Source organism: Vombatus ursinus, unplaced genomic scaffold (assembly GCF_900497805.2).
Source record: "Vombatus ursinus unplaced genomic scaffold, bare-nosed wombat genome assembly UNPS02014893.1, whole genome shotgun sequence".
Taxonomy (NCBI): domain Eukaryota; kingdom Metazoa; phylum Chordata; class Mammalia; order Diprotodontia; family Vombatidae; genus Vombatus; species Vombatus ursinus.
Window position 1 is genome coordinate 263,614 of NW_020954671.1, and position 17,287 is coordinate 280,900.

General features: G+C 40.1%; 1 protein-coding gene across 9 annotated transcripts in view; it reads left to right on the forward strand.

The window, feature by feature from the left end:
* The first annotated feature begins 1,519 nt into the window (after positions 1-1,519).
* KTN1 (kinectin 1) overlaps positions 1,520-17,287 on the forward strand; it is a 147,930-nt gene continuing 132,162 nt past the window's right edge. For 5 of the 9 annotated variants that reach the window (XM_027842862.1, XM_027842865.1, XM_027842864.1 and 2 more), the window contains exon 1: positions 1,521-1,652. The gene's annotated coding sequence lies outside the window, so the exon portion shown is untranslated. Of the gene's footprint in view, positions 1,653-17,287 lie in introns of all 9 variants that reach the window. The other 4 variants (XM_027842869.1, XM_027842870.1, XM_027842868.1 and 1 more) reach the window with 1 other exon arrangement.

Genomic DNA, 17,287 nt, shown 5'->3' on the forward strand with positions numbered 1-17,287 from the left:
ATATGCAATACAGAAGCAAATGAATACAGTAACCTTGTGTTTGATCAACCCAAAGATCCCAGCGACTGGGGCAAGAGCTCCCTACTCAACAAAAACTGTTGGGAAAATTGGAAAGGAGTCTGGTGGAAACTAGGTACAGATCAAAATTTCACATCATATACCGAGATACATTCCAAATGGGTACACGAGTTATATAAAAAGGGTTATATCATAAGCAAATTAGAAGAGCATGGAAGAAATTACCTGCCAGATCGAGGGAGAGGGGAAGAATTTATGACCAGATAAGAGACAGTGAGGATCAGAGGAGGAGAAATGAACAATTTTGATTATGCAAAATATTTAAGAATTTTTACACATACAGAAACAATACAGCTCAAAATAAAAGAAAAGCAGGAAATTGGGGGGAAATCTTTGCAGAAGGTTTTTCTGACAAAGGTCTCATTTATAAGATATATATGAACTAACAGCCTTCCCTCAACTGATAAATGATCAAAGGATATGAATAGGCAGTTTTCGGAAGAAGAAATCCAAGCTATCAAGTCATATTAAAAATGCTCTAAATCACTAATAGTTAAAGAAATGTAAATTAGAACAAGTCTGAAGTACTACCTCCCACGCTAAGATGTCAGTAAAGCAAAGTGAAAAATACTGAATTTGGGATTTGAGAAAAAAGGTGCACTAATCTACTGTTGATGGACCTGTGAACTGGTCCAACCACTTTGGAAAATAATTTGGAACTATGAAAAATAAACTATCTACCATTAAATTGTGCATACCCAGCAATATTATTATTATTATATCTGACCTCCCTGGCTTCCTTTAAGTCCCAACTAAAATCCCATGTTTTCTTGGAAGCCTTCCCCAACCCCTAGTTCTAGTGCTTTCTCTGTTAATCATTTCCTATTTATCCTGCATATAGATTGTATCTTTTTGTTTGCATGTTGCAAACTCCTTGAAGGCAGACTCTTTTGCCTCCTCGTAAATTTGCGATTAGTACAGTGACCGGCACACAGTAGGCGCTTAATAAATGTTTATTCATTTGTTGTCACCGTCTCATTCCTCAATGTCTTTCTTCAAGGTTCAAAGCACCAGACGGGCTTGCAGTGGGTGGTCTGAGCACAGCCCGCGGGATCAGATTTTGCAAGGCATGTGACTTAAAGCCTGCAGCGGAGCAGAGGGCACCGGTGTAGCTGGATGCGAGTGACGTAGGGTAAACCCCAGATAAGGTGTCCATTTGGCCCTGTCACGGAACGCAGCTCCTGAATTCCGGCGCGAGGCGGTTTCAGCCAGGCAGAGCAGTCGGCTCCCGTCCCAGCCGGGCGGGGCCGGGGGCGGGGCCAGGGCGAGGCGGGGGCGAGGCGGGCCGAGGGAGGGTTGCGCGCCTGTGTCTTTAAGGGGCCGGTCTCTGGGCCCCGCGGCCCAGACGCCGGGGACGTGCCGCTGCTGGCCCCGCCCCCCAGCTCCGTCAGCTTGCTGCCGGGCGACCACACAGGCACCTAGGTGACGGCGGCGGCGGCGGCGCGTCGGAACACGGCTTCCCTCACCGTTCGTGAGCTTCGGGACCAGCCTCGGCTCCTGAGCCTCGGGACCAGCCTCGGCTCCTGAGCCTCTGCCCCTTTTCCCTTTCACCGGTGCCGCGGAGGCCGCGCACGGTGAGGAAGGAAGGCCGGGAAGGAGGAGGGTCGGGCCGGAGCCTTAAGGGCGTCCAGCCCCGGGGTGAAGGAGCGAGCGAACGAGCGAACGAGGCCACGGCGGGCCGGGCCGGGCTGGGAATGGGGCGCGGCCGCGGGGGTTCATCCCGCGGCGCGGCCCGGCCGGGCCTCCCTGCCTTAGCGGGCTCTAGGCCTCGGGCCGCCCGCTTCTCCCGGGACACTGCGGCGGGCGGAGGCCCAGGCGACGGGGGCCGGCCGGGGGCGGGGCGGGGGAGCCGGGGCACAGGCTCCATCCTCTCTCCCTTCGCCGACTTTTCCACGCCTGGCCCCAGCGCAGGGACCCGGGAAGGAGGGAGGTCTCCCGAGGTCTCCGGGCAGCCCTACGGGTCTGCGGCGTCTCCTTCGGGGGCGGCTCGGCGGTGTCCGAGGCTATTCCGAGCAGGGTGGCGGGGTGACTGACCGAGGTACCTATTTTTAGCGCGGCCCGAGGCTTCTCGGAGGAAGGGGAGATTATCGCCTGCGGCCGGGGAGCGGAGCCGGGCCACGCTGCTGCCATGCCGCCACTTTCGCCCCGCTTCTTCCCCGCCGAGACTTACCGGAGAAGAGCAGCTCCCTTGCCCAAGTTTTTCCCGCGCCCCCTTTTCCTCCTCCTCCTCCATTCTCCCCGCCCTCCCCAAAGCGTGAAGCCTTTGCACATTTGCTCTCTTTAACTAAATGCAGTCGGTGCTGGGGGAGCTTTGGGGTGGAGGAGCCTTCCCGAGCCTTTTCCTCCCCCTAGTTTCCGCAGGCAGTTTTTTTTTTTTCGGTACTACAGAAATCTCAGTGAAAAATCAGGACTGACTCAGAAAAATCGATGATAAAAATGCCTTTGTATTTAATAATAATAAGGTAGCACCGCAGCTCTTTACATTAATCTTTTGTGAAGGAACATTTAATTGCAACGGAAAAAATCGGACCAGGAAAGATGCATCGGAGCTGTGTTCGAGAGTAATTTTAATTTTTGGTAAAGACATGGCAGTTTTAATTTTAGGCTGTCGTAATTTCTGACGGGAGAAAAGGGAAACCTGGTTCTTAACTACTTTTGAGTTAAACCAGAACTGCTATAGGGTCCTGGAGAGTTTAATGGAACAAGCAGAAATAGTAGTTGAGGTTAACTCAAGAAATTTGTCATTGTAATTAGTTGAGATACGTTGTGGAAAGTTTCAAGACATTTAGAAATTGGATAGTTCTGTAAGTAGATTTTTATGGTGAAAACACCGTGTAATAAATGAATTGAACAAAAAAAACTACAATTTTTTTTTTTAACTTCTTTGGGCTCATCCAGTGATCTTTTTATGATCTTTTAAGCCCCTCCAGTTCTGGTTGTTAGCTTAGAGCTCTTGGGACCTTTACTACTCATCAACCAACGAAGTTTCTTCAGCCTCTTGCTCCAAAGATGATTGAGGTTGAGAGTAGAGTAATTTCAACTTAGCTTTGAAATGAATCTGTAGACATACTCTTGAGTTGATTTGAGGTATTGGGTCAGCTTTTGTCCTAGACTTTTTCTTTATGAATTCAATTCCTTTTTTTGGCTCAGAATGTTAGGGAAATTTATCCATCCAAATTATACTCCAGTCAATTGGAGTATTAGCTAGCATGTATAAAGCACCTACTATATGCTAGATGCCCTGCTAAGCTTTGGACGTACAAAGAAAGATTAAAAAAAAATGTCCTTCCTCTCAAGGAGTTAATAGTCCAATGGGGGCAGACAATATGCTATAAACAAGAGAAATTGGGGATAATCCCAGAGGGAAGGCACTAAATTAAATAGGACCAGGAAAGGCTTTTTTTTTGCAAAAGGTAGGATTTTAGTTGAGACCCGGGAAAAAATGAGCAGGAGAGGGCATTCCAGGCATGGGAGATGGCAAGTGAAGTGTTCAGAGATGTGTCTTGTATGAGAAACAGCAAGGAGAATAGCATTATTGGATCGGGAAATAAGGTGTAAGAAGGCTGGAAAGGAAAGAGGGGGCCAGGTTATGAAGGTCTTTGAAAACCAGAGGATTTTGTATTTGATCCTACAGGCAAATAGGGAGTCATTGGAATTTATTAAGTAGTGAGGTTGACATGGTACACTTGAGGAAAGATTAGTTTGACACCTGAGTGAAAGGTGGATTGGGGTGAGGAGAAAATTGAGGCAGGGAGATTCATTCCATTGCAGTAGACCAGATGTGAGTTGATGAGGGCCTGCATCAGGGTGGTGGCAGTGACTGGAAGGGGGACATATGGAGGTAGAAACAGAGGGGCTTGCCTACTGATTGGGTAATCTATGTGAGATGGAGGAGTTGAGGATGACGTGTAGGTTGAGAGCCTGAGTGATTGGGAGGATGTTGGTATCATCCACAATAGTAGGGAACTTCAGAAGAGGAGAGCATTTGAAGGGGGGGAAACAGTAATTGAGTTTTGGAATGTTGAGTTTAAGATCCATTTGGAGATGTCTAACATATCCAGCTTAGGGCTGGAAAAGCAAATCTGAGAGTCATTTTAAAAGAGATGGTAAGTGCATATATGGAGCTAATAAGATCACCAATTGAGTATAGAGGGAGAAGAGAAGTCCCAGGCCAGAGCCTTGGGGGACTTCTATGGTTAGTGGGCATCATCTTGATGAAGATCTAGCTAAGGACACAGATAGGTAGGAGGAGAACCAGGAAGGCACTGTCATGAAAACCTTGTGAGAGGAGAATATCAGGTGGAATAGAGTCACTTTGTCAAAGATGGAAGAGAGGTCATCCCTCATATGCAGTGAGGCTTGAGAAAAGACCTTTAGATTTCTGAATTTGGAAGCCAGACTACAAAAGGTTAAGAAAAGTGAGAAGAAAGGAAGTGGAGGCACCTAATTCTAAAGCACTTATATCAAACTTTGATAAGCTCAAAATTTTCTTAGTTTTTTTTGTGAAGCTATTGCACCTGACCTATTTTTTTTATAACTGCAGTAGCTGTATTATGCTGTACCATTGTTAGGAATTCTTGGATCATATATAAATGAATTTTACAGATATCTGAAATTTACATCATCAAGACCTAAAACCTTTAAACTTAATTTTAAATAAACCTTTTTTTTTTGTCAAAATTGTGGAGCTTCTTCATCCTTTTCTTTTCCTCCCTTCTCTATTACTTTGCAGGATATTGCCATCCTTTCAGTCACTCAGTCTTGCTTCCTAGGTATTCTACTCTCTACCTCACTGTCTCATCCCCTGTGTGCAATGTATTTCCAAATCCTGCCATGTCTGCCTTTACAAAATGTCTCCTATATGTCCTTCTGTCCTCTGCATTGTTACCACTTCGGTGTAGACCTTCATCATACCTCGCTCCTGATCTATTTGAAATAACCTTTTCGTTCATCTCCCTGCCTCAATTCTCTCCCTTCTTTCCCCACTGCAGTCCATCCTCCACTTAGCTGGCAATTTGATCTTATTAAGTTGGGTTTCACCTCTATTTAATAAACTCCAGTGGCTCCCTATTTACAGGATCAAATATAAAATCCTCTGACTTTTAAATCCTTTAATAACCTAGCCCCTTCCTATCTTTTCAGTCTTACACCTTATTTCCCTCTATGTACTATTCAATTCAGTGACACTAGCCTCCTTATCAGTGTCAGAAGATGCTTCATCTTTCAACTTTGTGGGTTTTCTCTGACCGTCCTTCATATCTGGAATGCTGTCCTTTCTCATCCCCCTCTTTTGACTTCCCTGGCTTCCTTCAGATCTCAGTTAAATTCTACCTTCTGTAAGCATCCTTTCCCAGTTCAGAAAGGTTCTTTTTGCCTTTCTTTGTATCCCCGGAAATTTGAAATCCCCCGACACTGCTTGTCTGGCATTTTGTAGTCTCTTGCAAATACTTGCTTTTCACTTGACTTCCCCTGCTTTCTTAGAGTATACTAAACTATATTATTTAACCTTTTCTCTCTGATTATGTTATCATCATGAGCATCCATTATTGTATAGTGTTGTAATTTGAATTGGTAAATGTTTTTAATTTTGTCTTCTTGGTCGCTTTTGTCTTTGTGCTAACCGCCACTAACGTGTGAGTTCCATTTTGCTTCTAATTTGCTGTAAGCTGGGGGAAACTATATAATTAAGTTTTAAGAAGTGAAAGTTACATGCTTTTATTGTTCAGTTGTGTCCAACTCCTTGTGACCTCATTTGGGGTTTTCTTGGCAAAGATGCTGGAGTGGTTTGCCGTTTCCTTCTCCATCTCATTTTACAGATGAGGAACTGAGGCAAACAGTGTTAAATAACTTGCCCAGGGTCATGCAGCTAGTTAAGTGTCTGAGGTCAGATTTAAATTCAGGAAGATGAGTCTTCCCAACTTTAGGCCTGTACTCTGCGTTGCTCACTACCTGGCTGCCCCTTGCTACTGAAGGTCTAAATGAGGCCCCAAGGAATCACCTAACTACTTTGTGAGAGAACTCAGAGACTTTTTCTAATTTACTTTTGGGAGCACTGAGATTATTAGAAGTCCACACTTTTGGACAAGTGGTGGGTGTCTTCTGATATTTTATTAGTGTTGTGTTCATACCATTCCTTTGTATTTTTCATGAATTACCTAGAAAGGAAATTTAACTACTAAAGACCTGAAAATTTAACTACTGATTTTCTGCATTAATTCTGATGTTACCTGAAGGCTTAGTAAATAGCTACGATGTGTTTAGATTTCTAGACAAAACAACCTGACAAATTTAAAACATTGCTGTCTCGTTTGATCTTGTCTTTCCTGTATTTGCTGCTTACCCCATCAGTTTCTCTTTTTAAAGTCCAGAGCATTTTTTCTTGGGCAAGGGCTGAAAGTGATTCAATTTCTTTGTGTAAGGAAATGTTAATTGTATTTTACAAAAAAATTAATCTTTGCTTTTTTCTATGCATACTAGCAACTTTTGGCATATTGATTTTAAAAAATATAAAATGAGGGGAAACACTTGATTTAGATGAATAAGCAGATGCTCTATTCTGTTGTACAAATTACAAGAAGGATGAAATCATAATTGACTACAGTTTATCAAGCTGTGAATTAGTTTTTTTCAATGTTTTCAATGCTTGAAGAGGTCAAAGAGCAAGCTGTACATCTTAATAATTGTATATTCAAAGGATAATTGGGAGGAAGTGTTTAAGTGGTTGACTTGATGAACAGCTGTCATAGAAACCCCACTAGAAAGTATTCATAGGAGAAGGGCAAGACATAATGCAAATTTGTATGTGGTAGTATTATTTACTCATATGGAATAGAGTATTCTTTACCACCTATTCTTTCTTTGGTCCAAGGCTAATGGAAAATCTTCAACTATTACTTATATCAGTTTCAGTAGTGTGATTTACTTTAATTGATAAAGTTGATCACAGTTTCCTTGTTTGGTGTCTTATTGATATCTAGACCTTGGTAGAAACCAGAACTTCCATTGAGATATCTCTCTGGCCCACTGTTGTCACCTCTTAAGATATGTTTCTTTGGCATCTGACTAGAAATCAGGTTGCTCATCTCTATCCTGTTAGCGTGGCTTTGAGCTTATCATTTGACTTAGGTTTCTCTTTGTATCTGTGAAATATATTAAAATTGCTACCTTCCCCAGCAAGGTCATAGGGAGGATATAATGAGAGTACTGGGTTGGGGAGGAGGGAGGGAGGGAGGAGAGAAATTTCTTTATATAATACAAGGAGATATTATTGGAGTATTTTGTTAGAATGTTATTTCAGGGATATGATATACTTCTTTTAGGAGTTGAAATTAATTGAATTTTCATCATTCCATTTTGAAATCAGAACCTCAAGCTCTATTATGATAGCTATTGATTCTGACATTTATTGAAAAACTTTCCATGGAAAGGATTGTTGTCATTTTAACTTCCCATGTATTTTAGTTTTGACATCAACTCCTTATATAGTCTTTGTAATTATTCACGTATGATCTTTGAGCTATTTCCTCATGTTAAAATGGGTGATTAAATTAGTAGCTGGAAATTCTGGCAGGAATAAGGGCTTGACCCATCTGGGTCATCTTTTTTTTTTTAATCACTATGCCAAAAATCTTGTTAGCATGCACAGAAAAAGAAAGCAGAGATTTAAAAAAAAATACAATCACCAGTCATTTCCTTACACAAAGTAATTGGATCACTTTTGCTATTAGAAGGGAATGCTGGTAGGCATAATTGAGAATTGATTGAGTTGACTTAAACTACTGTAAGAATGTACATCTATCATACTTCAGCAAATTTCTAGGTCTTAAAAGCACAAGTTGCTGTTGAGGCTGCTTGCTGTTTGCCCTTCGTTCTCGAAGAGGACCATGACATCAGGGAGGTGATGGCCATGACATGCAAGTGAATTGGATTTAAGTGAGGGAGGGCTGTGCAAAGTCACCAGCCTTACTTTCTTCTCCGGAGCCATCTGGGGCCAGTGACCAGATATGGATCAGGACAACTGGAGATGGCCCAGGATGTAGTGGGGGACCTTGGCCTTTTCAAGCTAAGGTCTTTAACAGGTCTCAGACTGTGGCAGCCCCCATTCAGTGTTTAAGGCTTACTAAATGACGCAAAGAATGGCCTCTTTAAAAGCAAAATAGATCTGGGAGAAGTTAGACTTGGGACTGAAGGGTGCATTTACACCTATGCCCTCCTCAAATTGCGTTTCCAGTTAGTAGGGGGTGAACCTCATTTCAGATGTGAGTGAACATTCCACCCCTGTTAAAGCTTTGAGTAGCTCATTTGCAGATGAAAAGGCCAGGAAGGATTTGCCCTCGGGCATAAATTGGGTCTTAACCTTTTCACCAGCCTCCCCTTTGATTTTCCACGTGAGGAAACTGAGGCCCAGCGATGTTAAATGATTTGCTCAGGAGCACATAGGTAGTAGGCATTAGAGGTGGAGTTTGAATCAGGTTCTCTGATTTCACAGCTTATTCTTTCTTAGGAGCTGGCTAGTGGCACTCTGGGCATGGAGTAAGGAAGACCAGAGTTCAAATTTGACCTCAGATGGTCTTTAGCTTTGAAACCTTAGGCAAGTCACTTAACTTGTTGGCCTCAGTTTCCTCAACTGTAGAATGGGGATAATAGCTCCTACCTTACAAGATTGTTGAGAATCAAATGTGATAACATTTGTAGAAAAAAATGCTTAGCACAGTGCCTTAGCACAGCTACATAACTGTTATATAAATTCTTGTTTCTTCCCCCTTTCCTTTTTGCTGAATGCAACTGAAGGTTTTTATTTTACATGGTCAGCATCATATAAGTGGTTGAGTTTGGCTAAATCCTGCTTTATCCATGAAATGAATTTCTTGTGCTCATGTTTCTTATCTTGGACCTTGTTTTCTGGATAAAATTTTAGGTGTTAGGTTAGAACTTCTGTGTTGAAGTAATTGCTGATAAATACTCTGGTGTGATTGATGGACAGTTATAGGTTTTGGACTGGACTGCTATGATGTTAGTATAGGTTAGAGCAAGTACCTTATTGCTGTTGTTTTCTTTACGGGAGGGGAGGAAGGTAAAAATATTCATTGTTGGGGTCATAAGCTAGAAGAGATTTTAGTAATCATTTAGTCGTTCTTCCTACATATTAAAGAAAGTATTGTTATCTTTTCTGTTTTTTCACTGTCAAGTTAATGATATATCCTTGCCCAGCAAGCCATCTCCTGTAACGATGAAGAATATTTGTTAGAACATGTTAGATTTGAAATTATATATGCAATACTCAAAATCCCTAGTCCTCTATCTCTGTAAAGAAGGGTAAGGATGGCTTATTTTCTCATCTTTTTTGGGAGAAGGTGCTAAGCTAGTCATTTTACAGATGAAGAAATTGATCCTAGAGATATTAAATGACTTGCAGTCTTACACAGGTAATAGAGTTCTTCATCAACATTTGTGGGAGTTAGGGGCACAGGACCCCCATGAATATGATAAACCATGAATAACTCCTAGGCCCCATCCCAAACCTTTTATCTTTAATAATTGTGACCATATTTATTTAACACACAAAACAAGTAAAACAAGACACCATGCATAAATAAGTTGCAGTTTCTATGAGGGAGAGATTAGTCTTTGAAGCCCCTGATGTAGCTGTAGCAAGTGCTTCATGGATTTCCTTCTGTGAAAAGCTCAAGATACAAGGATCTTTGTGGGAGAAAATCACACAACTGAATCTGGATGGTAGAAAGACGAAAAGGAGACATTCCCAAAGAGAGTGCTTGGGGGGCGGGGTAGGCGTTGGGGGGAATCTTAGGCCTCAAGGCCACATGTGGCCTTCTAGGCCCTTGGGTGTGACCTTTTGACTGAGTCCAAGTTTTACAGAACAAATCATTTTATTAAGGGGATTTGTTCTGTGAAGTTTGGATGCAAAGGGCTGAACTTGGGGACCTCAGGTGCCAGTGTGGCCTTGAGGCCTTAGGTTCCCTACCTCTGGTACCCCATAGTTCTTTAGCACACTGAAACTTTTAACAAAATTTAACTTTATATAATAAATTTATGTATGTATACTTATGGTAGTAAGTGATAAAATAGATTAATAATATATAGTATTCATGCATTTGACGTAGTTTTTTGAAGTTTTCTTTATACACATGCATTGTCTGTGATTTTCCAGATTATTCGGCAAATCTCCAAAAATTCACATTTAATTATGGATGTCCAACCCATGAATAATCAAAACTGAAAATGTGAAACCCACAAATGATGAGGGATGGCTGTAGTAGGGCTGATGTCTTCTGCTTTCAAATCCAATGGAATTGTTAAATATCTTGAATTATATTAGTCTAAATGATATGCAATTTTTTCTGTAGTCCTTTTTTCATTAAGCAGTATGAGTTGAGTAGCTTTGCAATTAAGTACAAACTATAGTTCACATTTTTCTTAAACTCATCCCCTGTAATGATAGGTAGTAAAATCAGAGTTCCTTTTTTCTATTATCCTGCCTTTGTTAAAGTCCTTTAACAGCATTTTAAATGTTTACCTATTACTGTTGTTGAAGTTTTTTTTTTTAACCTGGGGAAGTATTTATAGAAAGGAGAAACAATGTCAAAAATAGAGAAAAATGGAAAGAATAGCAGTTGTACACTACAAAACAGAAAGGTAAATCACTTTCAATCCAAGTGCTTACTTCTTCAGTTTATTCACTTAAAATGTTTTTGAGTTATACTACTTGTTTTAAGTAATGTTAGGGAGTTGATTTTCCCAGAAAGAATATAAAATTTATCCAGTTGTTCTGAAAATGGCCTACTGAACCACATTAGAGAAAACTCTTGCATATTATGATTTTCCTAATCATTGAGCATGAAACCACATCTAAAGATTTTTATTCAGAGAAAAAAAGTACTTAATTACAAAGCTACTTATTCATATTTTTGTTTTGTCATCGTATTTCTTGTGCTCTTAGGTTCAGTGCCTTTTGTGCTTTATGGACAAGATTGTCAGTTGAGTAGATTGAGATTAGTTATTTCAAGGTCTTTTTTCCTCATTAGTCCATACTTTGATTTTTACAAGGATAATTCAGCAGTGGACTCTGTGCCTCACTCCTAGATCAATCACTTGTTTCATTTCGTTATTTTACTTTATTTTATTATTTTTTAGGCAGTTGAGGTTAAGTGACTTGCCCAGGGTCACACAGCTAGTGTCAAGTGTTTGGTCTAAGGCTACATTTGAACTCAGGTCCTCCTGACTTCAGGACTGGTGCTCTATCCACTGCACAACCTAGCTGCCCCTTTCTTTCATTTCTAAAAGTAGTTTGCTTAGTACTATGATTTAGATCAAGAAGAGATCTTAGAGATGACCTACTCTAATAACGTTTATTTTATGGACAAGGAACCTGAGGCCTAAAGAGGCAAAGGGACTTGAATGGAGTTGAGCAGGTAATTAATAGCAGAGCCCGGGTCCTGTGACTTCACATATGGTGATTTGTTATACCATTGCTGCTGCACTTTTTTTATTTGCTCTATTTATCCGGTCTCCCATATTTGAAATCTTATTGTCATCTTAAACTCTTCTCATGAAGATAATTAGGTCAATGAGACATGAAATCCAGATGCCTTTCTTAGTATCTTTAGAAAAAAGTTTGGTTAAAATGAGATTTTTGTTCATGCTTATAATAAAGTGCTATATAGTTATATATACAAATATAATATGTGGTTAAGTGCCAAACATTTATTGTTAAGTGATTTTCCCAAAGTTAAAATGGAAGTGAATAGCAAGTGTAAGTTTGTGAAAATATGAAAGCTATGGATGGTATAAAAATCTTTTTTCATCAAATCTTGGAACATGAACACTAAGGAGCTTTCCTTGAGAGATGTAACTTTAGAGTGGTTCTGTTCATTTCGCTCTGCATCAGTTCGTATAAATCTTTCCAGGTTTTTAAACAACATTTTGTAGGATTATAGTTCTTAATCCACTCTGCTATCTGCTTCAGTTTTATGGGAGAGTTCATTCCATTCACATTCACAGTTATGATTACTGTCCCTGTCTTTCTCTCCATACTATTCCCTCCTTCCCTTTATGCTTTTTTCTCTCCTTTCTCCCTTTCCCTCCTCACTAGAGTTTTGCTTTCCACCGCCACCTCCCTCAGTCTGCCCTTCCTTCTCTCAGCCACCTCCCTTTTCTTTCCCTTTACCCTTACTAATTCTTCCCTCCCTTCTATCCATCCCCTCCCTTTTCTTTCCACTTTCCCCTTCTTCCTATTGGGTAAACTAGATTTCTATACCTAACTGATTATATTATTCCCTTTTTGAGCTAAATCTAATGAGAATTCAAACAGTGGTCATCTCCCTTCCTTCTTTCTCTGTACTAGTAGTAGGTTTTTGTGGCTTTTCATGTGATGTCATTTACCTCTGTCTGCCTCCTCCTTTCCTCTTCTCGCAGAACAATCCCTTTTCACCACTTAGATTTTTTTATCATCACATCAAAGTCAGTTTATACCCACACCGTCTGTCTGTGTATACCACTTTTAAATGTAATAACTATATAGTTCTTGAGAGTTACAAGTGTCATCTTTCCTTGTGGGGATGGAAACAATTGGAGCAGCTAGGTGGTGAAGTGGATAGAGCTCCAGCCTTGGAGTTAGGAGGATCTGAGTTCAAATCCAGCCTCAGACACTTGACACTAGCTGTGTGTCCCTGGACACGTCACTTAACCCTGATTGCCTCACCAAAAAAAAAAAAAAGAAAAGAAAAAAAGAAAAAGAAAGAAGAAAAAAGGGATGTAAACAGTTTGCCTTTATTAATAACATTTTTTTTTCTTTCCTGTTTACTTTTTCATGCCTCTCTTGAGTCTTGTTTGTATTTGAAGATCACATTTTCTCTTGAGCTCTGGTCTTTTCATCAGGAAGGTTTGAAAGTCCTCTATTTCATTGAATGTCCACCTCCTCCCCTGAAAGATTATGCTCAGTTTCATTGGGTAGTTGATCCCTGGTTGTAGGCCAAGCTCCTTTGCCTTATGGAATATGGTTTTCCATACTCTCCAATCTTTTAATGTAGAAGCTGCAAGGTCCTGTGTAATCCTGACTGTGGTTCCATGATATTTAAGGTTTCTTTCTGGCTGCTTGCAGTTTTCTCTTTGACCTGGTAATTTTGGAATTTAGCTACAATGTTTTTTGACATTTTCAATTTGGGATCTCTTCCAGGAGGTGAATGGTGGATTCTTTTGATGACTATTTTACCCTCTGATTCTGGGATCTCAGGGCAGTTTTTCTTGATGATTTCTTGAAAGATGCTGTCCAGGCTCTTTTTTTGGTTATGGCTTTTAGGTAGACCAATAATTCTTAAATTATCTTTCCTGGATCTATTTTCTAGGTCAGTTGTGTTTAGGTCATAACTGGAAATGTACTGCAGCCTACTTCTACCCACTATGTGCCTCTTCAGTTAATTACTTTTGCTCACCTGAATTTTTTTTTTTTTGATAGGTTGTGGTATTGAAAGAATCACAATTATACAATACTTATTATTGTATTATAATTGGATATAATTGGATTTTAAAAAAATGGATTTCTGTACTATTAGAAGCACAAAAAAGTTTCCCAAATACAAAGCAACCCACTTCTTTCCAATTTTCTTAACTCTTTGCACCGTAATTGTTGACCTCATCATTCAACTGAAACTGCTCTTTCCAGCATTACCAGTCTCTTAATGACAAATTGAATGACCTTTTCTCAGGCTTCATCTTTCTGGACCTTTTGTAGATTTTGACACTATCAGTCACTCTTTTTTCCTTAATATTCTCTTCCCTCTAGGCTTTCTTGATACTGTTCTCTCCCAGTTCTCTTGTCTGTCTGGTCACTCCTGGATCGTCTTCCTGGATCTTCATCTGGGGGAATGACCCCCCCAACCCTCTGTCCTGGACCCTCTTCTCTTCTCCTTCTATACTATTTCACTTGATGATGTCATCAGCTCTCACAGATTTGATTAGCTTTTCTCTGCTGATTAGTCTCAGATCTATTTACACATTTATACTTTTTTCTCTTGACTTCCAGTCTCGATTCTCTAGCTGGAGCTTGGTAAATGTTTTTGAATTGACTTTTGCATCTTGATAAAGTCTTTCAGCATTTGTATTTTTTAAAATATGCTTAAAAATGAGAAAGGAACAGGCAGGGGTTCACAGTCTCTTTAGCAGACCATGTCTTTACAGTCCCACAACTGAATGAAAGGTACAAAGAATTCCAGATCCCACGATTCTAGATTTAATTAAAAAAGCTTAAGTCAAAGAAGTAGAGCTGGAAGGAATCTTAGGAAGTGATCTGTTGTACCCCCTCCATTTAGATAATGTGTAATATGAGGTCTAAGAGAGGTTTAATGACTTGCTCAAGGTTCCAGAGTAGTTGTAATAAATCTGCACTTTAGAGGCCTTTGGTCCTCTAAATCCAAATCCAGCACTTGTTTAATAGTATATTGCTTTATTTTTAAGTCAGCCTGAAACATTTATTAAGCTCCCATCTGGGGATAACAATAGTAGTTGATGGGGATCAGGAAAAACTTAGTATAGAAGGTGAATGATACTTTATTTGCTTTTTGAAGGAAGAAAAGTAATCTGAGGTGGAGATAGGTTTGGAGTACATTCAGATTTGGGGGAATAGCTGGTTAAGGTACATAGTTGGGAGATGGAATACCTTTTTTGAGGAGCACAAAGGTCAGTTTAGCTGGTTTGTAGGGCACAGGAAGGGGGAGTAATGTGTAATGAGGCTGGAAAGATAGATTAGGGCCAGATTGTGAAGGGCTTCAGAGCCAAACAGAAGAGTATCTGTTATCCTAGAGGCAATAAGGAGCCACTGGAATTTATTTGCTAGGAAAATGATGTGTCACATCTGCTCAGAAAAATTATTTGGGGCAGCTGTTGGGAGTTTGGATTGAAGTGGGGAGAGATTCAAGGCAGGAGACCAGTGGCCAAGAGGCCATTGTAATAGAGGTTACCTAGATGAGGGCTTGAACTATGGTGGTGGCCAGGTAATTACAGAGAAGGGCAACATTTGGCATTTGATGGTATATAAGAGATGAAGGAGAGGAGCTGAGAATAATAGCAAGGTTGTTAACCTGGGAACCTGGAAGAGTGGCATTGCCTTCAATAGAAGAGTGTTGGGTTTTGGGGGAGTGTGAGTCATTAGTTCTGTTTTGGACATGCTGAGTTAGAGATGTTTCTGGAACACCATGTTTGAAAGGTCCCGTAGACTGTTTTGGTGATCTATTCTCAAGGTACAGACTAAGATTGAATATGTCGATCTGTGAGTCATCTACACAGAAACAATAAGTCTGAGTTCTTAACCTGGTATTTGTAAACTTGTTTTAAAATTTTTCTTTCATAACTATAGTTAAATTTAATTTGTTTTCCTTGTAATCCTATATATTTTATTTCATGCTTTTAAAAACATTGAGGAGTCCATAGGCTTCACCAGCCTGCCAAAGGGGTGCCAGGACAAAACAAAGGTTAAGAACCGTTGATATGAAAAGAGAACAGAAGAATGCTCATGACAGACACACCTTTACTATTGTAGGCCCTGCCTGATTCAGGTCAGCCTGGTGCATCAGATATGGAATTGGTATGACATGAGCCATGAATATACCACTTAACAGATAACAGAAGGTAAAACAGAAGAAGGTAAACCTAACTGAAGTATGGAAAAGATACTGGGCAAGGATGCAACATTGATTCATTTGAGTACAGCTTCCCTGCTTCTGTTAGCTCTGCTGTTTTGCCAGTCAGAAGCCTGAGGGAGGAGTTTCTGACTCTTGGTGGACTGGTTTTTTTGTAGTTGGGGTACCAGGAAGCTGTGCCAGGGGCTTGAGCTTTAACTCCTGAAACTATTTAAATATCAAGGATGGTTTCAGTAACTTTTAAGGAAAAACTAGTTTAGCTTACAAGGCAGATATTGCTCCTGTTACACTTGGGAATACTCATCATTAAGGGGGTGTATGATATAGATTTGATTAGCTAGCGAAGGAGACTGAGATTAAACAGTCAGAAAAGTGGGAGAAGAACCAGGAGAGAATGGTGTCGTGAAAACCCAGAGAGGAAAGATTATTAAGAAAGGTGGTTAACAGTGTCACATGCAACAGAGAAGTCAAGATGAATAAGGGCTGAGAAACGACCATCAGATTTGGCAACTGAAAGGTTGTTGATAATTTTGGAGAAAGCATTTTGTGGAGTGCTTAGTTTGGAAGCCAGATTGCAAAGAGTTGATGATAGTGAGAGAGGAAGTGGAGGCAGTAAATAGTAGAAACCTTTTTCTCGGAATTTGGCAAAGAAAGAATGGATAGATATATAGGATGATAGCTTGAGGAGAGGGTAAGATCAAATGAGGTTTATTTTATTTTATTTTTTTTAAGAGGGGAGGTTACTAGGTTTGTTGAAGGTAGTAGGGAAGGAACCAGGAGATAGGGAGAAATTAAAGATTAGAGAGAAAGGGATATTACTGAGGAATAGTATGGGATCAGTACAGTGTATCATTATACAATGTTATATTTGTTGTCTTTGGTTAGAAAAAAAAGCGTTTGACTGGGCAGAGCAAAGTGTGAGTCTCTTCTAACAAGGAGTCGCCCATGTGTATGTTAAGATGATAAAAGCTTATTGGATAAATGCAACCCCATTGCTCTGTTCAGCAATACCTTCCTCCCTTATTAAAATGAAGCAGTTCATGAAACTCACCAAGGTGTTTGCCCAGGTCTTGCATAAGCAAGGGATGCAGAAAGAGGAGGGGATTTCCTATAGATAAGAACAGCTATTTATTTCTGTTTGCAGAATATAAAATAGAAATATAATTTATATAAAATATAAAGTGCTTGATAAGTGGTTATTGTTCATTGAGGATAGTATTGTTCTGAACATATCTATTTTACAGTTTTCTCAGTGAGATCCATCATCACTCAAGAAAGTGACCTACTAACCAATACAGGAAGAAAACCAAATGGATGATTTTTCTAAGGCTTAAAAAATAATTTAAAATTATAATAAGTAGACTTTTATGGGGCATAGATAAGGTTGCTTTTACAGCAAATTGCTAATTTCCAGAATGACCTGGCATTTACTGATACTGGTATCTTCAAAAATGAAGAAAACATGATGATTTTTGATCTGCTAATAAGAGAGTAAAAATAAAAAGTCAGAGTTTGCGAAATGGAAAATGTTTTCACTTGTATGAGTCTCTATATAAAAA